The sequence below is a fragment of the Podarcis tiliguerta genome, assembly GCF_965153285.1.
Source record: "Podarcis tiliguerta genome assembly, chromosome: 5".
Lineage (NCBI taxonomy): Eukaryota > Metazoa > Chordata > Lepidosauria > Squamata > Lacertidae > Podarcis > Podarcis tiliguerta.
This window is the reverse complement of record NC_139538.1, coordinates 77990687-78016965: the sequence shown is the minus strand read 5'-3', so window position 1 is coordinate 78016965 and position 26279 is coordinate 77990687. Positions and strand designations below refer to the sequence as shown.

At 41.3% G+C, this 26279-nt stretch overlaps 1 protein-coding gene across 7 annotated transcripts in view; it reads left to right on the top strand.

Moving 5' to 3' along the window:
* LOC310677502 (uncharacterized protein) overlaps nucleotides 1-26279 on the top strand; it is a 210839-nt gene that overhangs the window by 105906 nt on the left and 78654 nt on the right. For 4 of the 7 annotated variants that reach the window (XR_014511196.1, XR_014511198.1, XR_014511199.1 and 1 more), the window contains one exon: nucleotides 23085-23164. The exons of the other annotated variants lie outside the window; for them this stretch is intronic. The gene's annotated coding sequence lies outside the window, so the exon portion shown is untranslated. The remainder of the gene's footprint in view (nucleotides 1-23084; nucleotides 23165-26279) is intronic. 7 annotated transcript variants of the gene reach the window in all.

The window sequence follows — 26279 nt, the reverse complement described above, 5'->3', positions numbered from 1 at the left end:
TGGTCACCAGCCAGTTTGGACCAATTGGCACATTTCAGATTTTGAGAAAGTTCTCTCAGCGCCATGCACAGCGCCATGGTATAAATAATAAATTATGATGATGATGATGCACAAAAGGGTTGGCATGGCAGGGGGTATGGCATAACATAAAAATAGAGAGTGTAGTTATTCCTGCTCCCCCCCACGCCAGAAAAACGCATGCTTCTTCTGAGAAGTTACCTATGCACAGATGGTCCTAATAGTGTTCACAAATTACTGATTACCTGCCTCCAGCAACAAGGGTGCTGCTGTCTGATAACAAGGAACAATCCCCAGTGCCAGAAAAAACACAAGTCTCTCTCTCTCTCTCTCTCTCTCTCTCTCTCTCTCTCTCTCTCTCATACACACACACACACCCCACCCCACACCCCACCCCACCCCACACTTAGCTCCCCTTCTATCCAAATGCATCTTTCCCTCCATCTTTCCCTACACATACACACAGACCAAACAAACACTGCCCCCTCTCATTGGCCAAGTGCACCTCTCTCTCTCTCTCTCTCTCTCTCTCTCTCTCTCTCTCTCACACACACACACACACACACACACACAGAACCATACATTCAGAAAACGCCCTCCATGGGTGAAAGAAGTGTCTGCTGTTTCTAAAAATCCACACCCACCCAAAAAACAACCCCAAGCACACAAGGGCCAGTAGCCTGGTGCCCATGAGTGCCAGTTTGGCAATCTCTGGTCCATGGGTTGTATCAGATGCAGTGCCAGCAGGGTTCCACTGGAGCAATAGGGCTTCCATTTTCTGCCTATCCCCATCCGTGCAGGACCAAATTTTTGTATGGCCTCCAACACTTCAGAGCCGATTCTGAGGCTCGGGGGGTGCAGGAAGGGCCAGAAGAGGAAGAGGAAGCTTCATTGCACGTCTAGAAGTCCCTTCACCTGCGGAGCTGTACCACTGGATACAGAACTAAAGAATTCTACAGACATCTCAGTTCATTGCAGGCTCGCCAAATTTGTGACTCAGTAAGTTGAATGTAGGCCACTTCCTCTTCCCTGTGGACTCCTAAGTGTTTGACACCCACCCTCTCTCCCCGCCCCCCATTACAGGGACGTGATAGTGTGCCTTTCGTGTGTTAGGTTCCAAATACAACCCTCAGTATCTTTAATTAAAATCTGCTTGATAAAGACCCTGGCAGGCCACAAAGCATAGCTGGGGGAGGGTCCGCAATAAGCTTGATGGGTCAGAAGTTGTGCAGGCCTGATTTATTGAAAAACAGTAAAAATGATATCTGTGAAGAGTAGCAGTGCACCCACTCAGACACTCATACTTATTGACAGGTGCTGTATAAATAAAACCAGTCTTTGTTAAATGTCAGGTCAATCTCCGTGTATGTTTATAGTGACTAGCTGTAAAGGAGTTGAGGTCTCCAACATCATTAATAGCTGTGTAGCAAAAGGGAATTTCAGCAGGTATAGATTTTCTTACCACCACCAAAATTATTCCTTCTGCACAACTATTTAGGACAGTCTCTTTTCAATGTTGTTTAACGGCTGTCCCTTTGAGGTTTGCATTTGGACTAATGGAGAATCATTAGCAGGAGGGAGTGATGGCTGTGATGCAAGGAACAGTGGGGCATGCTGTTCCTTTTCTTTTTCTTTTTCTTCTTTTGAGATTAGCCTTTCTAGTGGGAGGATTATTGGCTTAGCACTTTCTATCTTATTAGTGGCAGGCTGGCCTTTCTCGTTCCAAGGCGCTTTTCACTTTAATCTGATTGGCAAGTGAATCAAGGGTGCTGCTGGCTTAAATTGGGCTGGTTACCTCTTTTCGGTTTTTACTAATGCTAATCCTTTTGTTTAGGGAGATGAAGAAGTCTCATCAGATGCTGTTTTGGGGTACTCTGGTAATCTGCTAGTTACTGCCATAGGGGTAGGCAAGTTGGTAGACCCTGTTGTGTCTTTCTGTTTATCTCTCAGCAAAACTCCTGTTACTATGGTTTTCCTTACTCTCATATTATGCTAGTCTCACTTTATGTATGAATTGGTAGCGGAGTTGCTTCTGTATTATATTCCTTTTTTCCTCCATTTCCCCCCCTTTTGTATCAGGTCTACTAGTGCCTCAAGTGCATTGGCAGAAAGGTAAATGTAATATTTTTAAAAAATGTAAAGGAGTGAACATTGGCAGAAGCTTTGGCAAAGCCCTCCCTTATTGTTGGACCTGTTTCCAGTACAGGTGTGGCAGAGACCATCCATACTTAGTAAAATTGTGTCCCTGCATTGTACAGTTCAGCAAGCCAACCTGATCTGAAAGCTCAAGGGTCAAGAGCAGGCATAGGCAAAGTCAGCCGTCCAGATGTTTTGGGACTACAACTCCCATAATCTCTAGCTAACAGGATCAGTGGTCAGGGATGATGGGAATTGTAGTTTCAAAACATCTGGAGGGCTGAGTTTGCCTATGCCTGGTCAAGAGTATCACATAATCGGCTCTTGCCTGTTGGCGCAAGGAAGGAGACATGGGACTCAGTTACATTAGTAAAGAAAAAGTGCTTTATATGAGTTATAACACTGACACCAGATGGCACTGCAAAGTCTCATCTTTCACCAATGGGATTTCCCATTATGAAGTTTACAACGCGTTTAGCTGAATCACTTCTTTGATGTGTCTAGATCCAGTCATGTTCTAGGCAGGTGTCCCTGTGGATCCCTTTATTTATCCAGATCTCTGGTGGTGGTGTGGTGTCACTTGATGAAATCCTGTCTGACACCCCTCCATTGACCTGTTCAAGATAATCTGTGAGGCGTTCTGATGCTTTCATATGCGTCAACTGTTCAGTTCCTTCACTACTGCATAGTTCTCTGCTGCATTCCTGCAATCTACAAGGCATCTCATTGTTTTATTTTTGGAATCTTGGATGGAAGAATAGGTTATGGAATTAGGGCCTGCAGTTGGTAAGAAGGAACCGAGACTATGGTTTGTACAGTGAATATATATATTTCCGCTCCCAGTGATTTGAAGCCCTATTCTGTTTCCTGACATTTCAGAGCTTTGGAAGCTGCTAGAATTCATTATGGCTAGAAATTTGCTCATTTTACAATGAAAGATGAAGATTTCTGAAGTCTGATTGGCCAAATTAAATCCTGGAACTAGATTCTGTGATCTGCACCATGGTTTGAGTTGCAAAACAAACAGGCATCATTAGCTTTTGGGCAGGAGCTCTTATCTTTTCTCATATATGCAGTTTTGGTCTATCACATTTAGGTTTTCAGTCTGACTTGGGAGTGATTATAGCAGCTTGTTTTATTTCCTTGTTTCCAATCTACTGAAGCATGTCTATTAAATATATGCAAGTTGTCTGCATCACCCAGTACAATGCTGATTATCTCATGCTCTCCCAGATTGTGCTTCCATTTGTGATTATTATTAAGACCATTTTCTTCAGCAACCTTGACTTCTAAAGCTCTGCAATTTGTTGCCTCCAGAATAGTGATGAGTTATCAACAAGCAATTTGCTGTAAATTTGGTGACTGAAGACTGTGCAGATTTGCATTGCTTCGCCTTATTTCTGTTCCTAGCAGACAAAGTGACTCAAACACACGGCTGATTTCCTACAAAAATGCTGGCAAGAAACCTGGTTAAGGATTACCAAGCAAGCATACCAAAATGTGTACTTTTATAAATCCCTTTTGAGATGCAGTGCGGTCCCAGTAACTGGGCAAGGGTCTCTGCTGACAACAGGGCAACTGTACCAAAATGAATTGCTGTGAAAATAAGAGGACAGGGTTGTCTTCACTCAAGGTGCCATATTGTCTGAAATGACAACAGTTCAAATCTTCTGGAAGAAATAATACCACCACCCGAAGTAAAACTGTGTATGATATGATATTTAATGCTCCAGCTGGATGGACTTAATGCATAATAAACACAATATGTTTAGAATTCAATATATGAAAGAAGGGTGGGGGGCGCAACCTCTTCCACACCCCCAGAATTTATGACCCATGCTAAGAACATTTGTCAGAAGTTAGTAGGTATCCAGCAGTTAGAAAAAATGGGATTTCTGCTTGTGCAGTCATTAAGGCAGACTAATGAATGACAAAATATAATAGCATATGTTATCTTTCCCAACCCTAGGACAGAAGGAGGCTGATGAAGTAATTTAAACCTCATCATTTAGGTCTCTCTCTCTCTCTCTCCCCTCTAGTAAAAAAGACTGTGCAGATTTGCAGAGCTCTCCTGAGAAATGTTGTTAGTTTCATCAAAATGCTTCTCTCGCCCCTTGAAACTGCTCAGGTGGTTTTGCCAAGGAGGAATCTGCAAACATTTTGAGTTAGACAAAGCCCAGTGGCAACTGAAGCCTAGGACCAACTACCTTTGGCCTTTTGCTGGCAGTTTCTTTACCAGCTGCCGATAAACATAGAAAGTTCTGGTGAGAGGTCGATGGTAAAGCTTCCATGTTATTTATTTCCTGTGGGTTCTCCAAGAAATCTTAGAATCTTAGAAATTTTGTCAGTCTTATTGAAGGTAATTTTTATTCTCTCAAAATTTTGCCTGAGGAGGAACCTCCACCTCAAAACTCTGCTTTCTGTGGAATTTACTGGCCAGTCTAGCTGTATTTATTCAGTGTATATTTTCCTTCCATAAGTGTGTTTATTTCCCCTTCTGCTGAAGCTAATGGAACTTTGCATGCCTGCTGAGGAGATAATATATACATTGCGTCCTTCAGCTTTGAGGTATTTGTCAAAATGGCAGTAGCGAGAAAATGAATTATAAGCAGGTAACACTGTTGTTATGCTGAGGAGCTGACAGTTTCAAATTTTAGCTGGGGAGTGACGATCTGATAAGACAACAACCCGCTGGGAATGAAGCAGTTTTTGGACATTACTGGGTGATCACATGACTCTCATGGAGAAAGGAAAACTGTTCAGAGAATCTTTATGCTCTGAATAGAATATATAAAGCTTGGTTTCCACAATTTCTTCCAGTGTGAGGCAAAACAATGATAAAGCCATTTTCTTTCTTTCATTTAATACATTTTTCCCACACTGTCACAGAGATGTTGTTGTTTTTTACTCCTGATATGCTTTATTTCCCTAAGAAAATATCTGAATAATGACTGTTTTATGTATAATTCCAGAAGGTTGGTATCTGCTGTGATAACTGAGGGCTCCATTGTGATAACACAGATTTTAAACTGTTTGAAATTCATCAAGGGCCACTGGTTCCCTAAAAAGAAAACAACCTGTGGGGACTGGAAATTATTTGTCAGAGATCTCCAGCCCTTTCTACAACTGCTATTCTCAGCATCATGGCAGTTCGACAGGTTTGAAAGTGGTTTACACTACAATTCTACACTATTCAAAAATAGTATCATTGAATTCAATGAGGCTGTCTAGGAAATTTGGTATAGGACTGCAGCCTTGAGTATGCAATATGGACATGCCTTTTAATACTTCGGTAGTACAACGCCATGGGCCAGCTGAGATGTAATTAGAATCAGAGTCCAACCCCCTGCAATGCAAGAACCCTTTTGACCGATGTGGGGCTCGAACCCATGACTCAGAGATTAAGAATCTCATGCTTTACCAGCTGAGCTATAGTAATAGGACTGTACACTGGATTTGGGCAAAAGCCCACATTCCAGGCTGGGTTTAGGAGGCCTGGGCTTTGGCTGAGTCAGGGCAAAGATTGGGGAAACAGATCCTCACCAGCTGGTGAATGGGGGATTCAATTCTACAGGCCACAGGACACTCCTTTCCATGGCCCCCAGAGGAAAGGTGATTGCAAAGCAGGGCCCTGCAGGATGGAATCCTCTGTTCACCAGCTGGTTACTGGAAGATTCAATCCTGCAGGGTTCTCTTTCACAAGTGCCTTCAGCAAAGCAGCATCCAGCAGAACTGAGCCCTCCTGCTCTTGGTCAGGGAGGGGAAGAAACACAGGTCTCTTTCTTTTCCCCTGGCTGCATGTAGGTATTTTGAAAAACCCAATCAAACATTAGCAACCCCCGCCGACCAATTGACTCAGGGTGGAATCTGGGCTGGGTGTTGTCCACGTCAGATGAGCTGGGATCCTGCGCTCCCTTAGCAGCCCCAAAGCAGCTATAGGGAATACATGAAGCCAATAGCAATGACATCCATTAAAGCATTGTATTGTTAAATCGATTTTTCAAATATATGTGATTGTTATCATGGTATTTTTTGTTACTTAGTTGTACAGTACAGTGGTACCTCGGGTTAAGTACTTAATTCGTTCCGGAGGTCCATACTTAACCTGAAACTGTTCTTAACCTGAAGCACCACTTTAGATAATGGGGCCTCCTGCTGCCGCTGTGCCACTGGAGCACAATTTCTGTTCTCATCCTGAAGCAAAGTTCTTAACCTGAAGCACTATTTCTGGGTTAGCAGAGTCTGTAACCTGAAGCGTATGTAACCCGAGGTACCACTGTAAATACTTTTGGATTTTTTAAAGTGAGATGCAGTATATTTTTAATAAACCCAACCTGGCCTTAATCAACCCCCGTCAATCAAACTGTTGCTCACTGCCCCCACCATGCCAGTCATACATGGAAGACCCTGGGCATCATGTGGTGAAGGTGGGCATCTCATGACAACATCACAGAACTCGTTCCATATCCCTGCCCACAAACATGCCAGCAGAAAGAACTCACTGAAATGCCAGGAATAACTCATAGAAGTCTTTACTCTACTTAGCAACAAAATATTGCACTGATAGCTAAAAGAAAAGAGGATGGATTCAGTTACAACTGAATGTTAATCCCAACTCTCAGCCTGCTTTCATTTCCTTACCAAACTCCTAGCCTGGGCTAGGATTTGAAGTCCAGGTGTCAGAAGGTTCTGGCTGAACGGTTGTTTTTTTCCTGCTGTTGCTGATCAGCATACATTCTGGCCTTTATACTGCTTTTCTTTAGAAGTCACTGCACTTTTCCCTTTCTCTCTTCTTCCCCTCACCTTTATGCCTTGGAGCATAAAACACAAGTCTAGTCTTGTGCTCCTGAGACCAAGGATGCCACACTTCTTATATATAGGAGCAATCTTTCAATTTCAAGACAGGAAGGGACAAGTGAGTTCAGAAAAGAAAATAACCCTCTGATCATCTTTGGATGGCTTCGAAATGTGTTGCTGACATTTCTCACACTTTATTATGTAGGCTCTAAGAGCCCTAGATGTGCAGCATTACTTGAGGCTATGTTGGGTGAATTTGGCATGGGAGGGAAACAGAAAACATTCAGTATAAGGGCAAGATAAAAAAATAAAAATTCTCATGAGATTTCCTGCCAAAATTGCAGACATAAATGAAAAATGAGACCTTTTAAAAAAACCCAAAACCAACAACTTATTGAGTCAATCTAGAATTCACAACCTTTTTGATATTATCCTGTGGAGGTTTTTGTGTCAAAGCACATAAAATTTCTCTGCTTATTCCATGCCAGATTATTTTTTTAAAAAAAACAAACCCCCACACAAAGCCACTGGGGTTGAAAAGTAACATTTAAAATTGAGTTTCAGAATCTCAGAAACAGCATTTCATGGGTCTGAGCTGGTGCACATGGTACTACTAGATTTCAGGTTGCCAAATACTGCTATACAATCATAAGATTGTAGAGATGAAGGGATCCCAATAGGCATTTAATCCTGCAATGCAAGACCCACAGCTAAATAATCCCTGACAGATGGCCATTCAACCTCTATTTAAAATGAAAGAGTCCACCCCTTTTTGAGGCTGTCCATTCCACTATCAAGCAATTTACTATCAGAAAGTTCTTCCCAGTGCTTAGTTGGAATCACTTTTCTTGCAATTGGTTTGGGTTCTACCCTCGGGAGCAGCAATAAATAAGTTTCCTTCATCTTCCATGTGACAGCTCTTCACCTCTCAGTCTTCTCTTTTCCAGGCTAAACACACCCCACTCTTTCAAGCAGTCCTCATAATGCTTGGTTTCCAGAACTGTTATCATTTTGGTTACCTTCTGCTGTACATGTTCCATCTGGTCAATATTCTTGCATAATTGTGGTGCCCAGAACTGGACACAGTAATTGCAGTGTGCGACGGGCATGACGGTACTTTTTCCACTCATGCCATTGGGCCTGCTCTCACTTAGATAAATTGCCCCCACCACACTGAACAACCCTTTACCTGAAGGTTTCTTTTCCTTTCCTCTTAAAATTCTAACCCAGATTATCCTGCTGGGGACCTTTATGAGGGGATATTTAGTAAGTTGTAGTCTCAGACAGGTTTTCTTTAAATAAACAATAAAGATTTATTTAAGGCAAGATAGTGTATAACACAAATGGATTCAATTTAGGTTACTTCAGGAATACAGTACGATTTCACTTTAAATTTGTCCTCAGTTGTTTTTGCATCATTGGTTTGGTTCCTTGATACTTTCTTTCAGTTATCCACCCCCTTTAACAATCCTGCTCCTGAGGTACTTTAAGTAAATAGACCAAAGGATTCTCCACACCCCCTCCCTTCACTGGGTCTGGGAGTTTCTTCTTTTCCTTAGAAGCATCTTTCCCCTCCAGACTAGATTTGAGTCCCAAGTAGGCTGTTCCTTTCCAGCTCCTACTTCTCCTGTCTCAACCTCTGCCTCCCAGTAAAATTCCGGTCTATTCCTCCTACAGGACACCACACTCTGTCCTTCACAATACGCTCAGAGTGGAAGCTGTTTTCCCAGAACCAACTCTTTCTCCCATTCACTGTTTATACCTCAACCTGTCTCCTAACCTGTCTCACGACCTACCTCTCATCCTCTATTCCAATCCCTCCTCAACCAACCCTCTCCTCAACTACCTGTCTCTCTTCAAATCCTCTTCTTTTAAACTCTCCCTCCTGGAACCACGGCCAATCAGAGGCTGCCGTTCGTTAACCATTTGCTGGCAGGGAAAGAAATAAAGAACAGAAACACTTGTTAAACCAACCTGTCCAGCAAAACCAACTTTTTTGTCACACGGTGGAGGTCTGACCAAGGCAGAATAGAGTGGTACTATTATTTCCTTTGGTCTAGATACTATGTTTCTGTTGATGTAGCCTAGGATTGTATCAGCTACTGCATCAATCTGTTGACTCACGTTAAGCTTGTGGTCTACTAAGACTCCAGGATCATTTCATATGTACTGCTGTCAAGCCAGGTGTCCCCCATCCTATATCTGTTCACCTGATTATTGCTGCCTAAGTGCAGAACCTTACATTTGTCCCTGTTGAAATTCATTCAGTTTGGTCCAGTTCTCCAATCTGTCAAGGTCATTTGAATCCTGCTACCACTCCCAGTTTCATGGCATCTGCAAATTTGATGAACGTCCTCTCAATTCCTCCATCTAAATCACTTATAAAGATGTTGAACCACACCAGGCCCAGGAAAGAATTGCACTCAAGTGCAATTACCAAAGCTCTTGGCGTTAATTTTAGGTGTTTAAGGTCAAGAATCAGCCTCCTCAAAGCATGAAATGGGCTGGGAAACCAAGAGATATGAACATCAAATGAATATGGAATTTTAGCTATTAATTTTTTTCAATTACACTTCCAAGTTGTTTTGAGACGTGAGGACTAGAAATTTTATTTAAATTGAAAGGACTCCCAGAATTCTGATATGATCCATGTGTTAACCTGGATTGATAGGCAGGGAAATTGCCAGAGGGGCCTGTAAAAGACTAATAGATAAATTAATATGGGATCTTTCACACTCTTGATCTCAGATTGAAAGCCTACTTTGCTTCTGCCCAGCTTTCCATTTTTGCTGGTCTGACGCAGTTTAGCTAATCTGTGGTGCAAGGGCCGTAACTTGTATCTAGAGGTCACACTTTCAAAGAGTAAAAGCGAACACGGTATCTCTAACAGCTGCGTAACCTTGTAGAAATCTTGATAATCAGCTGTGTAGAATTTGGTGTGGAATTAGAAAAAAATGTGCCCTAACTTTACAAATGATTGCTCTGCTCTGAAGTCTCTCTTACTTTCCCTCTGCAGCTGCTCTCCTCCCCAGATAAAAACCACAACTTCTTAATGTTGAGAGATAAATATTGGCAGCCCTTGGCTTTGCTTTTCATCGCCTGCCTGATGGGAAAATGCCAGGAACTTTGCATGCTTTTCCAAGCAAGTCTGTAGAGGTTTCTTTGACCAGATTTTGAATTTGGCACACAGTTCCCAACTTCTCTAGATAAAAACGGTAGAATTCATTTGGATCTCATGTTCAGTGAACCATTGCTCAAATTTAGCATGTAATAAAAGCCTATCCTTTAAAATAAAAAGCTTTCTGTCTCATAATAACATGGCTATTAAAAATAAATGGTTAAAGGCAGTCCTCTTTAATGTTGCCATGTAAATAAAACATGCTTTTCATATTGAAAAGCTTTATCTTTTGGAGCACATACAACAATATGGCTGATAGCTTCCTACCAATGGCCACATAACTTGGACTCTAAAGTGCTTTGGAATGGATGTGAATATTATTGCTGATCCTACGCACAGACCTATTTTGCTGATTCACTCCCTCATCCAAACAGTGTGGGAACTCTTTCTCCTATCTTCTGTTTATATAAAAGCCAGCTCCTAACATATTATGGTAACCTAGAAATAGCACAGGATTCAGCTTTGTGGATAGCAGCACAGTTAATTCTTATGGACCAATGCCACCAGGATCATGCAGCAAGGCAACTAGAGCCTTGGATGCTAAATTTGCTTGAATATGTCAATTTGGAAAAGCCGATTAAGACACGCAAACCACACAGAACATGGCAACAAAGCTTGGCTTGAGTTGCAGTCACTTCTGTGTCTCTGACTGTACTTATATAATACATTTTTCCAACCGTGGATGCTATCAAGCCAAACAATTGTGCTAAGCACAATTCTGCTAAGCTGCATAATGGAATTTCCCCACCCTCTCCCTGCACGATCCCAAAATATGTTCTGCAGGTTCTGCCAACCTTCTGGAGCAGATTTATGGGGGATGCAGCAAGAGGGTGGTGAGGCTGCATTGTGCATTAGTAAACTGGTTAGCTGGATAGCATCCTGTGAGTTGGTCTCATTCACACAGACCAAGTGCACACTTTAAAACATAATGTTATGTGACACATATATTGCAATTTGGTGCCATCTGGACTTCGTTAGACTCCAATTCCCACAGGCCTCAGTTACCACATTCACAGTAACATTCTTCTAGTTAACTTACAGTTAGTTTTGATTCTGCCTGGAAAGCAAAGGCTGGATTCTCAGTTTAGTGAAACTCATAATCAACAATCTATAAAACTAATTACTTAATTAAATGAGAGAATAAAAGTAGAAGACATGAAGACTTAGCTACCCTCTTTGTACATATAATTTCTCTTATGCTGTCAAAACCATATAGCTTCCAAATTCAATTTTTGATTTTAGTGCCTAAATATAATTTATTACCTTAAATGTCACATAAATATTTTACTGTTTTGAGATAAAGCTATAGGCTTCTCACTGCCACCATGATCCTTAATAAAGGAGCCATACTCTACCTACAAAATAAGTGATCTTGAGCAGTCTTAAGAAGAACTGAATCTACTTGAATTTAAGTCCAACTGATTTCAAGGGAATTTTCTCCCCACTGCATAGAATGGCAATGCACAGGTTGCAAACAGTCCTTTAATAAATTTCCGTTTCATTTTTAAATACCAGGTGCCGCATGCCTCATCTCCTAATACAGTGGTACCTCGGGTTACATATGCTTCAGGTTACATACGCTTCAGGTTACAGACTCCGCTAACCCAGAAATATTACCTTGGGTTAAGAACTTTCTTCAGGATGAGAACAGAAATCGTGCTCTGGCAGTGCAGCTGCAGCAGGAGGCACCATTAGCTAAAGTGGTACCTCAGGTTAAGAACAGTCCTCCAGAACGAATTAAGTACTTAACCCGAGGTACCACTGTACTGGTTTTACTATCCACAGTATCGGAGGCAGTATGTATTTGAATATCCGTTGCTGGGGATCATGACTAAGGAGTACTGTGGTTCTTGTGTCCTGCTTGTGACCTTCCCACAAGCATCTGGTGGTCTGCTGTGAACAGAATGCTGGACTAGGCTGACCTTTTGTCTGATCCAGTGGCGCTCTTCTTTTGTTATGTTCTGATGTAGGCTATAATTTGCAGTGTGCACTGTACTAAATTTATCTTGTTTCGGTTAATGTCAAGTTCCCTTTTTAAAAGTGTAGCTCTGAAGTCAATGGTTACAAGGTAGTTCATAGAACTACTAGGCACATTTGCGAAGACATTTGTCTGTATCTCCAAAAAGAAACACAATAGACTGTTATTTCATAATGTTGATCTAATTTGCTCACAGCAGTTGATCTCAAGCAATAGAAGAGAACATTAATTCCACTGGATAATTCTAGCTTGCATCATCAGTGAAGTCGTAAAGAAAATGGGTGCAACCATCATTAATGATGGTGCCTAACAACAACAACAACAACAACAGCAACAATTTATTTATACCCTGCCCATCTGTCTGGGTTTCCCCAGCCACTCTAGGCGGCTTCCAACTGAATATTAAAAACAATACAGCATCAGACATTAAAAACTTCCCTAACTACCCAAACGGCTGTTAAGCAATGTATTTGAGGCACATTTGTGCCCAGTTTACTGTAGGGTGGCCAGCTGTTTTGGGACTACAAGTCCCATCATCCCTAGCTAGCAGGAACCCAGTGGTCAGGGATGATGGGAATCCAAAAACAGCTGTAGACCCAGGTTTGGGAAACGCTGCTGTAGAGTAATGGTCCTGCACCTGCTTCTACCAAAGGTCTGGTTTTCACAGAAGTGGTAAACCTGTACATCTGGACTGCACCAATTGGATTCACCTGACTGCAGGTTGATTGACACAACTGAATGCTCCTCCATTTGAAGAAGAAGAAGAAAAGCTTCCTTGCCCAGAGAAATCTGGCATGTTAGTTTCAAATATGACAGGATGGTTTTTGTATGGGGGAGCGTTCGATTAAGTGAGTCCCCCACATGCAGCTAGAGTGGTTCAACCCAGACACACTTCATTGAGACCTAGGCTAAAGAACGGATCTTCTGAGGGAACCTTCTGGAACACTGAAGGTTTTGTTGCTATCAACGGAACGAGCTGATCCATAGGGAGAAAAGAGCAGGAAGATAAAGGTCTGACAGCTTTCTCTGGGTCTTATTAGGAGGGATAAATGGGAAGCAAAGGCCAACCTTTGGATCACCTCGCCAGTTTTCAGAAGGAGCGGAAAGATGGCTTTTCAGTAAGTAAATGAGAAGGATGGTTTGTTTCCCAGATACCGATTAAGCACAACTTGCCTTTGCAGCTAATTTAACTTCAGATGTTAGTGACAAATCAATAGCGGTTGGAGTAACTGACACAGATACATGGCTTAATGTCAGTAAGAGCACAATATTAAGCCCACGTGTCTCGTTTCAAGCAGCAAAAGCAGAAGCAAGTGAATTTTTTATAAAAACCCTAGTTATGTAAGTGGGTGGAAACTTGTTTCTTTTCCCTCCTAATACAGATTTGGAGGAGGGAAAACTTAAACTTTTCCATTTTGGAAGGCAAAGAGAACTTATAAAAGATGGCTCAGCTGGTATTGTGTTTGTTTTCTTTTATTCTATGTGGGACTTGTCTGACTTTAGCCACGGTCTGAATGGAGCAGGTGATGGAAGTGATGGGAAAAGCTCCACCTTTCTGTAAACATGCCAGGAAATAGGCTGCTAGCCAGCTGTTAGCAGCACAGAATCCCTGCTAGTTTTAAAGGGGGTTCAAGGTGATGGCCATCACACTTGCCTGGAATTGAAGATGGCCTTGGTTGATTCTCTCCCTGCCCCATTATTTCGTGTTTCATTTCTGGATTATTGTGCAAATAACAGCCTTCATTGTGGAAAGGGAAATCAAAGCTCTTTTATTTCTCTCGTGCTCTTTGCTTTAATGCTTTGGAAAGAACCCAGCCGAATATCACTTTTGTTTTCCAAGGAATAGATTTGTTACAGTTGCCATTGGGAGCCTTGGTTTTATTTGGGGAGAGAATCTGTCCACCAGACCTTAATTTAGATAGCTACTGATGAAATAACAAACCCCAAGATTATGGCTTTCAAGGTGGTGAGCTCATTTCCTACAGGAATATCTGAACAGCTTATTTTTTTATGGACAAGGTAGGAAACTTGATGGTTTGTTTTCTGTCCTGGGCTCCTTTGGGAGGAAGGGCAGAACACAAATTTGAGAAATAATAGGAAGCTTGGATTGAAGATTGACATCACAACATCAAGCCCTCAAGTTACCTTTCTCTTTCCTTTGATCAATCCATTCTTCTCAACTTTGGTAAATCTAAGAATATGCTAACCATCAGTTTGCGTAGGAATGATTTTGAAGTACTGGAGAACATATGTTGATATGTTTTATTGTTGCTATGGCCATTGGCTAATGCGAATAAAGTTTTATCTATCTATATTGAAAGTAGATTTATGAAAAATGTTGCCACCAAGCATGTCAATATTGTTATTGGGGGTTGTTTTGTGGATTTCCTATAAATTTCATGTTTTTATGATGTGTTGGATGCTGTTTTTGTGTAACAAGTGATGAACAAGTTAAATAAATAAATAATCAATATTCAAAGGACATCTATGAAGTGCAAGGCTTAACTTGTCAAGCTTAAAAGAATACTAAGTTTATCTCACAAGGTACTGGCAAGGGAGTCTGGATAAAGTAAATCTACATACCAACAGGGCTGATTGTTGAGGTAAATATAGACTTGCCATGCAGAAAGACAAAGGGTGTGTGTGTGTGTGCGCGCGCGCATCCACACCCTGTTTATCCTAGCTTTTATGTTTTATTAACTTCCTTAAAGTTGATTGGTGCTGATCAACCTCTAGTTGCTTTTATAAAATGAATTTACTCAGCGCTACATGCAATAGATCACCTAGAAATAAAGTCACAATATGAATGTACGCTGCAAAATGCACTGTCAAGATGAGAATCGAAAGCTGGCATAAAACCTCAGCTATGATAGTAGTAAAAATACTACAGTATGAAATCTATCATAGTCACCACCGCTTACCAAAAGCCACATTAGGTATGCATAGTGGTAATAACCCAGGTTGTATACTCTGAGGAGGTTTGGACAGTAGAACATAAATTCTAGACTGATTTAGGTATTGAATTTGCACCAAGTTCTGCCCTTAATTAAAGGATGGGGACTGATCTTGTCTTGGCTGACACACCTTTTTTTTATTCCTTGTTACTTAACTTTACATATGCATGGAATTCATATGAATTGCATGAGTCTCTCTTCTGTCTGTAAATGCTTTCATCCATAAATAAATAACACATCCACATGGCTCCCGCCGAATCCCCTGAACTATTTTACACAGGTTGCCTTGTGGTGCTTACTATTTGCATAGTTGGGTGCAACCAATTTGTTTGGTAACTTGTTGCTTAGACAGTTGGTTGGTTCAGGCAAGATCCCAGCATGTTTTGGTCAAGAAGAAATTCCTTTGCTTGCTGGCATGGGAAAGGAAGCTCTATATAGCTCAGTAGAAGACCACATGCTTTGTACACATAATTTCGAATCGATGCCATCTCTAGTTAAAGCATATAAGATAGGGATGCTGAGAACTTCTCCTTGAGGAGCTGCTGTTAACTTAAATGAAGAAATGGACTTACTATGTGTAGGACAGTTTCTTGTACCCTGAAATCAAGCATTTTTCCTGCAGTTTCATAGGATATGATGAGAGAATCCCAGTTGTCTTGAGAGCCAGGTTGCCAGCATGAACACACTCTCCAATTTTCTCTGCCATAGCAGTAGCATTAAATGGCTGAATGTGCTTTACTATGTTAGGTGGCAGATACAGAGCCAAGGAGGTGTGATAGTGGTATACCTCTGCCTAGCCTGGTGCTCTTGCTAAGCCTTAGAGCATTCTGGTATTTGGCTTTCCTCCACCAAACTAACTATATTCTATGTTTAAAACTATACACAATTTAATACTATGACCTTTGCCCAAGGAGGAACTCCTCCTGATGACCTGCTCATTGAGAATTCAACCTGATATGCTTGCACAAAGCTCATGTGGAGGTTAAGATTATGCCTGGTCTTTATCTATCCATCTGGTTTGTTTGTGGGGAGGTTATATAACAATCAGCATTTATTCTGTTTGCTTGTGGGGTTTTTATATGTTGTTCCATTAATCGTGCATCACAGTTTTCCAGTGCATTTCCTTGCCACTTTCCTAAACAAACAAAAATTAAAAAAACAACAACAGTGGATTTGTTATGCTAGCATGACAGTTTTAATGCACTTTAACTGTGCAAACATAAGTTTCTGGTATATGTTGGATTCCTCCTGCAAAATACTGACAGTCTGGAGTTGACCTTGCATTTCAGTCCAGGGTGCACCCAGTTTAGATTCTTCTGTTGCTACACTATTGTCATGTTGCATTAGGAAAAGGGGAAGGAATAAAACTAAGCAATGAATTTCTTTTGTTAGCAACTTTGTGTTATAAGTCAGCAGGGACTAAGTAAGTTCTTAAAATTTGATGCACAACTGCTTGGTATCTAATTAATCTCTCTTGTCTCCTTTGTATGTTTTGGTTCTAGAGATTAATTGTTAGCGAAAGTAATTAAGTGGGCAAGCAATTATATCACCTACCTACATATATATGAAGACAGCTAAAGGATGAGGTGAAAATATGTGAGGATCAATAGGAGGCCTCTGCTAATGATAATGACTTGATGCTTTAATTTACAGTAGTTTTGCATTATCATGGGAATTGAGATTGGTGCGTGTGTGACAACATGGAAATAGCCAGATTTTGTGCAGTGATCTTTAGCAGTGACCAGGCTTATTTGTTTCTTGGTGGATTTGTTCAACAATGTGTCTTTCTGAAGCTTTTCTACACAATTTCTAGATTAGTGTAAATATGTTTGAAGAAGGCCAACTGCTTGTGTTAGCTTTCCCTATGTCCCAGGTAATTTTAGTGGTTTGCCAAATGGGATGTCTTTGTGCTGTCCAAAGGATGAAGGAACAAATTCTCCATCTTCCTCCTAGACCACAGCTCTTTGTGGTCACATCTTAGCATTGACATCTGCAAAGCAGAAGAATCCCTTCTGATTAAGCACCCCTGCACTGAACTCCATTGACTTGGGAGTTCCTCATGAGGGGACAAAAAGGCAAATATCTGCTTTATTTGCCTTACAAATACCTATTTCAATTGTGTGGATATGCTGTGAATTTGTGGTTTGAACAGTGAGAGAGCTGTTTCCCCAAGGTTTTTTGTTTTTGTTTTAAAAGTGTTATAGTGCAGAAAACAAAGTTGCAATGGAGAAGTGGCATTAGCTACGCTGGCTAAGGCTGATGGGAGTTGTCATTCAATCCCTGGCAAGCCACAGTTTCCCCATCCCTGTTGTTGCGATTAAAGGCTTAATGTGTAAAGGGAATATATCAGCTCAGAGAAATTAGTGAAATTGCTTGAGCCATAGCTCAGCAGTGGTTGTGCACATGTTTTGAGGAAGGGAGACATTTCTACAGGCTCACATAGCTAAGGCTAAGGATCACCTGGCTTTGTAGCCAAAAGATTCCACTTGAACCCCTTGCATTTCCCGTTAAAAGATTCCCCATTACCAGAGCAAGGAGAGGCTTCACTGCCTGAGATCCTGAAGAACAGCTCTGGAAACAATATAGACTAGGGAAACACATAGATAGTGTTTCAGTTGTATGTCTATTTTTATTGAAAGCTTTTAAAAGTAGCCACTGCAAAGAGGGCAGGAGCTGAATTCATAAGAGACTTGAAATTACGTGCTGGCAGCTTGCCGCTTCTTTGATATCCTGTTCTTGGCTTATTACAGTGACCTTTCTAGGGCTGTCACCATTGTTATGCCATTCCTTGGCTGTAGATACTACAGTGCGGAAAAGCTAACAGACGAACACTTCGTGCAATGCTAACAATGCTGATGGTGTCATCGCTATGGGCTTATATTCAGCTCATCCATCTCCGAACTGCCTACTCTTTAAAATTGCATGTCCTGTTGAGGTCTAGATTTTGTTATTAGATCTTTTAAATTCTATCTCCCCCCCCCCGAATGATTAGCAATTCATAGATCAAAGGATATGCAGTGATATTGAGCATATCTTGAGGACAGAAAGCGGCAGGGGAGGAGGAAGCATTAATGGGTTCAATTTCCATTTCAAGATGCAACGGGAATCTCTACATTTCATTTGCATGTGGTGAGTGGTGTGTTTGTGTGTCTGGGGCAAGGCATGAGAGAGACCAAAATTGGAAGACTTGGAACCTATGACTATTCATGTACTGTTCACATGGCTATGGTTCAAGTTTGTATGATGTAGAATATAAATATAATGAAAAGAAAAACGTAATGAATAAAAAATGCTTGTGTGTGTACCTGCATCATGTTACCTGGTTATGTGCAGGAAGCAATCACCTAGATACTCTATCCTGTAAATATATGAAACAGCCCAGCTGCCTTAACTACAACTAGAGAAGGTATAATTGGTAATAATAGCTTGATGGAAATTTAGCGTTTCTTCCAGGATCCAGGGCCATTGTAATTGAATTCAGATCCAACAATTTTTTAAAAAAATACAGTGGTACCTCAGGTTACATATGCTTCAGGTTACATACACTTCAGGTTACAGACTCCGCTAACCCAGAAATATTACCTCGGGCTAAGAACTTTGCTTCAGGATGAGAACAGAAATCGTGCTCCGGCGGCGCGACGGACCCATTAGCTAAAGTGGTGCTTCAGGTTAAGAACAGTTTCAGGTTAAGAACGGACCTCCGGAACGAATTAAGTACTTAACCTGAGGTACCACTGTAAATAAATTTGCCTTACGGGCAAATTGTTTTCTAATACAGTGGTGCCTCGCAAGACGAAATTAATTCGTTCTGCGAGTTTTTTCGTTCTACGAGTTTTTTCGTCTTGCGAAGCACCGCTGTGTATTGACGGTTTCCCATAGGAATGCATTGGCGGTTTTAAAAAAAAGGCGCAAGACGTTTCGTCTTGCAAAGCAAGCCCATAGGGAAATCTGTCTTGTGAAGCAACTCAGAAAACGAAAAACTCTTTTGTCTTGCGAGTTTTTTGTCTTCCGAGGCATTCGTCTTGCGAGGTACCAACCCCCACAATGGGTGATCAATGGATTATGAAGGAACAAGCCAATAAAAACAAAATAGAACAGTATAATCTAGTCAATGAAACAGTCTCACACTTTTGCAGTGCCACCTGTGTCACAGTGCTTCCAGTATCATTTATAAAAATAAATCCATACAAAACAATTTTAGTGAAGAGTCTTGTTGCACTTCTTGCAAGCCCATTACCAGGAAGTAAGAAAACTGGGGCTAAATTGTCTGTCATAGTTGGGGATGTTTGGGCAAATTTATTTCTCTGTAAGCTAACGGATGAAGCTTGTGAGAATTACTGCAGCCAATTGGAAACAATGTCTGAACAAAAGAAGGAGCATGCTGAACCAGGTAGTTGCTGTGTGTGTGTGTGTGTGTGTGTGTGTGTGTGAGAGAGAGAGAGAGAGAGAGAGAGAGAGAGAGAGAGATACAGAGAAAGAGAACACTCAAAGCACATTTTCCTCCTCAAAGAATTATGGGCACTATAGTTTAAGTGGTGCTGGGAATTGTAAGGGTGCATTTAGACATGGGGAATATTTTGTTAGTTTTCCTGATTATAATGTAAGCTGTTTTGTTTGTTTTTTTGTTTTGTTTTTTTTTAACCAGAACTTTTTTTTTTTAACACCTCTCAGGTGGGCACCATTGGCATTCTAAGAGAACTCATGTTGAGTTCTGGCACGTTTTTTTCTAGAAAAATAACACTGTTCCTTTCTTACTGCAATACCGGTTGTTATGGAACTTGTGGCTTTTTGACACTAAATTTCATTCAACCAGTGGGTGTGGTGTGACACAACAACTAATGTCATTTGGCAATGTCACTACTGCCCGACCCTTATGTTTCCTCATGATTCTCCTATGAAAATGTCAGGAAAGAAAGGGTGCCAGTCAGCTGCCCCAAATTTCATCACTTTACTCCCACAATTTTCCAGGTTAAGAGGTTTCTAATGGATCCCACCCCACCCCCAGAAAAAACCACTAAACATGCACTACTTTCCATTATTTTACATCATGCGAAAGCTCAAATGTATTGTGGAAATTGACCATTAGGGAAGTGTTTGGAAAGAGGGATAAACTACTGTGTGAATCCAGTTTAACTCTTTGTGGGGGTAGGCTACAGTGGCCAGAATTCTTTGAGGGGGGAAATGTTCTTTAAAGTTATAGTCAGGGTTGACCCAAGATATTTTGGCACATGAGGCGAACCACAAAATGACGCCCCCTCTCCACCAGGGTAGAAGTGGTGAGTGAAGATCTATATGAACAACTAGAGGGAAGAATAAAGATTTTCACTGGGATCTGCTGTCCCTGCGGATCTTACTGCCTGAGGCAGTCACCTCACCTTGCCTTATGAATGGGGCAACCCTAGGTATAGTATGTATACAGCCAGAGAGAGCAAGAGAGCCATACTTGTGTGGGAAACTAAAAATATTTACGTATAAACTTGAAATATGTGAAGTAATCTCTAAAAAGAAAACACTAGTTGAAAATGGAAAGAAAAGGACAATTAGAACCATCCACAGGTTTGTTTCATAAATAAATATTTAAGCTGTTGGGGCTTTTTTGTCTTAGGAAAATGACAATTGTGGGGAAATATGGATGTCTTGTTGTTTGAAATGTAGTTATTTCTCTTTTTGTACCTGCATTCTTCATTTTCACTCACTCTGGGTAATGTTTCTAGTCTTTCCTCTCCCTAAGTTTTATTTGATTATTTGATTCAAGCACGTGCAAAAGCCTACTATTTTCAGCTTTAAAATATCAGTAAAATTGATTATTTTTGCCTCTGCCTACTGACAACAGATTGTCTCATTATTTTCCAGCTTCTATGTTTCTTTTCTTTCCAGTTTGCTTCTTTCCCCTTTCTTTCCTCTCCTTTTAAAAATGTATTTTTAATGCTATGCTGCCCATTTGCAATTTGTCTTCTTATGCTTCATGATTTGCCCATGGCTGTTAATTCAGAAAGACAGACAAACTTTTGTTGTGACAAAGCTGATTGCCTATCTGTGAACACACTTGCAGGTGAATTGTTTAGCCTCTATTTATGTAACCATTGCAACTGGTTTTAATAGCCAGGCTACCTTCCTGATGAAGTGATAGCTTGGGTGATGGGCCATTACGGGAAAGAAAGGAAGTGGCTCTGTGCCAGAGGACAAATGGGTTAGTCCCTTAACTAACTGTCTGGTAGTTAGAAGAACAAAAGCCAGAGTTGAGGTGTGTAAGCTAGAAGTTAGAAGCAGGCCACAGGCTAGGGCTGTTGACGGACAGAGCCATGCCTGATTTCTCCTGGGATCCAAGGTTGTGCCTATGGGAGAAGCAAGACCTTCTTGACGTGTTAATGCTGTGAGCTCCTCCATCATTGGCTCTGGCTGTACATATGTGTAAATAAGCCATATTTCATGAAAATGTCTCCGCTGTGCCTCATTCTGAAGGAAACATAATCCCTGGGTAAGTGCCTGGTGTGTGTGTGTGTGGGTGGGTGGGTGTGTGTGAATGGGGGAGGGGAGAGGATGTTGAATGCTTATAAAATTTAAAACATTTATATAGCACCTTTCAAACGAATCCCGGAGAAGTTTGTAGCCTTAAAGCAACACAACAGCTGTAATTTAATTCCAATAAATGCACATTACGATACTGGTAAATACAAATTAAAATGCAACCATAAATTCAGTAACCGTAACAGCTCCTAGTGCCCCCACTGCAGTGTAGCTGGTTCAGCAAGATAACATGTCAGTAGTACCAGAAGCCACTGGGAGATCAAGTAAAAGCAACAAGACAGTGCAACTCCCTCCCTCCTTCCCCTGATAAAGAAAATTCATCAGGGCAATCAGTGCTGATTCAGAGCTGAACCCAGATTGGAAAAGTTCCAGACAAATGGAATCGCCAAGACCTGTCCTATTTAAATGTAATGACATAAAAAAAATTGGGTAGCTGGTACGTGGGAGGGAGAAATGAGCTTATGCCAAGTGGCAGACACCTATGAGCTCTTAATGGCAGCAAGCAGCTCCATGAATTTGTTACTGTACCCAGGTCTGTAGTAAAATAAGATTACACAATAAGTAACTTGCTGTTAAACATTTCTGTTGTTTATCACTGCCATCTGCTAGCATAGATCATAGCCATTAGACACCTGTGCGTTTGGTGATGTTGGGTGCCCATCTGTTTGAACTGTGGTTATGACTGTGTTCAAAGCACTTGACATGTCTTTCCTGCCTGGGAGATAACCAGAGTGGAGAGACAATCAGACTGCTGCCAGGGAGGAGAAAATGTTTTTCATTCCGGTGTTGTTTTAGTCATTCATGTCTCAGAATTCATACAGGCAGTTTTTAAAAAATATATCTTTATAACACCTGCTTAACCAGTAGTAATCTGCTATTGACCTCAGTTTGCCGCCTTCACTTGAGAATTAATCTCAGTGCAACACATTAAAACCTGCATGTGTGTGTACATGTATGTAATATGTGGAACTATTTTGTTCAGCCTGTCTCTTCAGGTTGAGGAGTGGAAAGGACTGTACAGGGACTGTACAGTGTTGTTCTCATTTTGGCTGAACTGCTGGCATGGTGGCTTGGAATGTGTATCTGCTGGGGGTGGGGTGGAGGAAGCAGTTTGCAGATTAGCTTCTGCAAGGGGAGGAAGAAGTGTCCACTTGGCTGTGATTAAAACCTATTGTTGTATTTATTTATGCCTTTCCCCCTGATGGGACTCTTAGAGAGGTCAGCTGAGCATTCAGGGAGTGGAGCTCTAGTCACAGGGAACTCATAGCCAGGGAGGCTGTGCTGCTTGGCAACAAATAGAAATAGTGGGATCTTCAGGAAGAGTGTTGGAGGAGGCAGTTAGTGGAAGGGGGCAGAGAAGAGGAGCCACAAAAAAAGAGTGAGGCCTCTGAAGGAGCTTCACAGTAGCACCATTCAGACACTATTTCCTGTTAAGTTGTGGGTGAACATATCAGACGACACAGCGATTCTTCAAACAGCTCTTGTTTATTCACAGGCCAGAACAGAACTGAAATGAAGGGTTCAGCCAGCCTACTTATATAGAGCTCCGCTACAACGCAACAGTAACCATTTTCTGTAAGTATCCAATCACTGAACGTCACTTTCGATCCCTTATTTGCATATGTGGACCTGAACTATCTACAGTATCCCCCTGCTTGCCCAGGTTGAGAACTTCAGTACATAACACTCCCCCCCCCCCAAAAAAAATGTAAAATATAATAATATTAATAGTAGACTTAACAATGAAAATATTTTTAGGAACATTATTTCACCTTCAGAAACACATTAGAAGCACGAAAGCACCCAGGGATGAGGAAGAGCATCTAGACAGTAAGCAAGTGAAACGTTAATCTTTGTTCAGCAGCACAAACATCTGCACCTAGAGTGCTAGATCTGATCACAGTCCTGTGCATTGACTAGAGGGGGAGTGATAATCTATACATGCCGAGAACCATCATATGTGAGAAATGTGGTACATGTCCATGTCTTGAAAAGGAGCATGCTATTACCTTTTAAAGGGCACTCTTGGTTTTTCTTAATAATGCAAAAACCCTTTGAAGGTATTATAGATTGCAGCTGCTGCCAACCTGTCATCAAGACCATGGTGATTAAATCAATTCAGTAATTTTTAAGAGATGCTTCCATTTTATGATCAGAGCAGGGAGAATACAACAGTCGATAGGAATGACATTTTCCTAAGCACTGGGGATTTTCTACCTGTTTTATTGTAAGGACAGGAGGGGAAATTCTTCGGTGAAGACCTTTTTTTAATTATGGCAGGTTGCCATGCAGTTAAATATCTGTCTTCCTACCCCATTGCCCCAAGAGTTTAATTTACTTTATCTGGAAGACACTTGATAAGAAATCTGAGAAGGGATTTTTGTCTGCATCTGAGTTTGTAAAGGATTCTCTGGGAGACTATTTCCTAAGAAGGTTCAGTTTTCCGGTGGATTTCCACATCCAACAAAACCCGTGGAGGCCATGAAGAAGGGCAGTCCATAATTCTTTGCACAGTATCCCCTCCTCCTCCTCCTGTGTGCACCCAGATTTGCTCTGGAGGGTTGGGTCAAGCACCAGAACCAATTTAAGAGGTACTCAGCAGAAAGAGAGAGGGGAAAGTTCCATTCTGGAAGGAGAAATCCTTGTGGTAATGGAACAAAATATTTAGCACTACGTTTGGATACAACATCATACAACCCTTGGTTTACGTAACACACAGTATTATCCTATGCATGAAGTAATCAGATCTCATGGAGTTCAATAGGACTTGCACACAAGTGTTTGTAGTATTGCAGCCTAATTTTTCTGCTAGTCCTGAACAGAAGCAAAAAGGCCAAGCCTCCTGTCCACCACAAACCCTATGGAGTTCCTCCTGATTTCAGATCTAGTGAGAGCCAGTGTGGTGTAGTGGTTAAGAGCAGTAGTCTTGTAATCTGGGGAACCAGGTTCGCCTCACCGCTCCTCCACATGCAGCTGCTGGGTGACCTTGGGCCACTCACACTTCTTTGAAGTCTCTCAGCCCCACTCACCTCACAGAGTGTTTGTTGTGGGGGAGGAAGGGAAAGGAGAATGTTAGCCGCTTTGAGATTCCTTAAAGGAAGTGAAAGGTGGGATATCAAATCCAAACTCATTTTTTTACTGGACCTCACCCACTAATGATGTTGCCAAAGTTTGTAATTGCTAGGTTTGTCTACCCTGCAATGTTCTTCTTCTCTATAATGAATCAAGTGGCACTTCCACCAAGAGTTCTTCTCTAGCTTGGCATATCAAAACAGATTCTAAACAAAGACATTCAGCTGACCAGATACATCCAAACCAGGTATAAGCACACAAACATAAGTTCATGAATTTTAGACTTCCTTAATACTTGGTGAAATTCTGTCTGATAGGTGTAAGATGCAGTCTCAAGCAGACTTTTTTGTCTGGGGAATAATATATGAGTAAACTGTCTCAAGTTGTTTCCTGTAAATGTTTAGGTGGGTACACTGGATAGCTCAGTCAATAGAACATAAGACTCTTAAACTCAGGGTTGTGGATTTGAGCCCCATGTTGGGTAAAAGATTCATGTGTGGCAGGACTTTGGACTAGATGACCCTTGTTGTCCCTTCCAGCTCTACAGTTCTGTGATGCTATGATAATAAGCCAACTCAGACGTTGAAGGGAGGAAACTAAGCTCCTCTTGTGATGTTTTCTGAGGATGGTGGTAATTGCCGATACAGTTCTGAATAGCGTTCCCTTGTCATTACTGCCCATGTACTTTAGTGACTGTTTTCACAGTCATCAAAGCTAGAAAGATAAAAGCTGGTGATGTTGAATTCCACATTCATTGCTATTTCCTTGGCTTTGGGGGAGGGCATTCAGAACATGTACAGACCAACTCCTGGCCTTTATTGTAGTTTAGGAAATCAGAGAATATGTACTATTGAGCTCCAGCTCATTTTGGAAGACTGTTTCCAAGGTGCTTTTTGTCTATTTGAATATGTGTCTACCAAATGCCCTGTAAGCCCTGATCTCAGCGAGAGATCCTGGATTTGGCAAGACAAATAACATCTGTTGAAAAATCTTCACACATAAGATTTGCAGGTGCAGAGCCCTAGGCAGCTCTGAGCCTTTGAATCTCTCGTTTGACAGCCTCAGACTCCACTGCCCAACATTTAACATCTTGAATTTTTCTGCATAGTTTGGTTCTGTGTGCTGTTGCCAGATATGCAAATGAGTTTAATGAAGTGCTAAGAGTCAAAAGCCTGCAGACTAAAAATAAATAATTCCTTGCCAAATGTATCCAACATAGCTGGTCAGAAAATAAATGAAATTTTTGTGTGTGCATGTGGTCCATTTTTAAAAAGCAAACCGTCCTTGAGACTGCATTCCCCATTAGCTTTTAAACCAAGCTGATGTGTTTTATGATGGGTATTACAATATATTAAATGTGTTGCTCCTCAAGTTCCTGGCTGGCCAGTATGGGAAGCGTCTTGAATAAAGGCAGTCACTATTTCCCCCTGGGAGAACCTACTGAGCTTTTGCCAGAGTTGAAGAGCAACGACTAACACATTGCTTTCAGATACTGTATATTTAAAAGCTTTCTCCAGCACCTTACTTGATAGCCACACCTTTGTATATTTTCATTGGCATCTCTCTCAGGAATCTCTGTGAACCAGCCCTAAAGGGATATACTACTACTACTACCTCT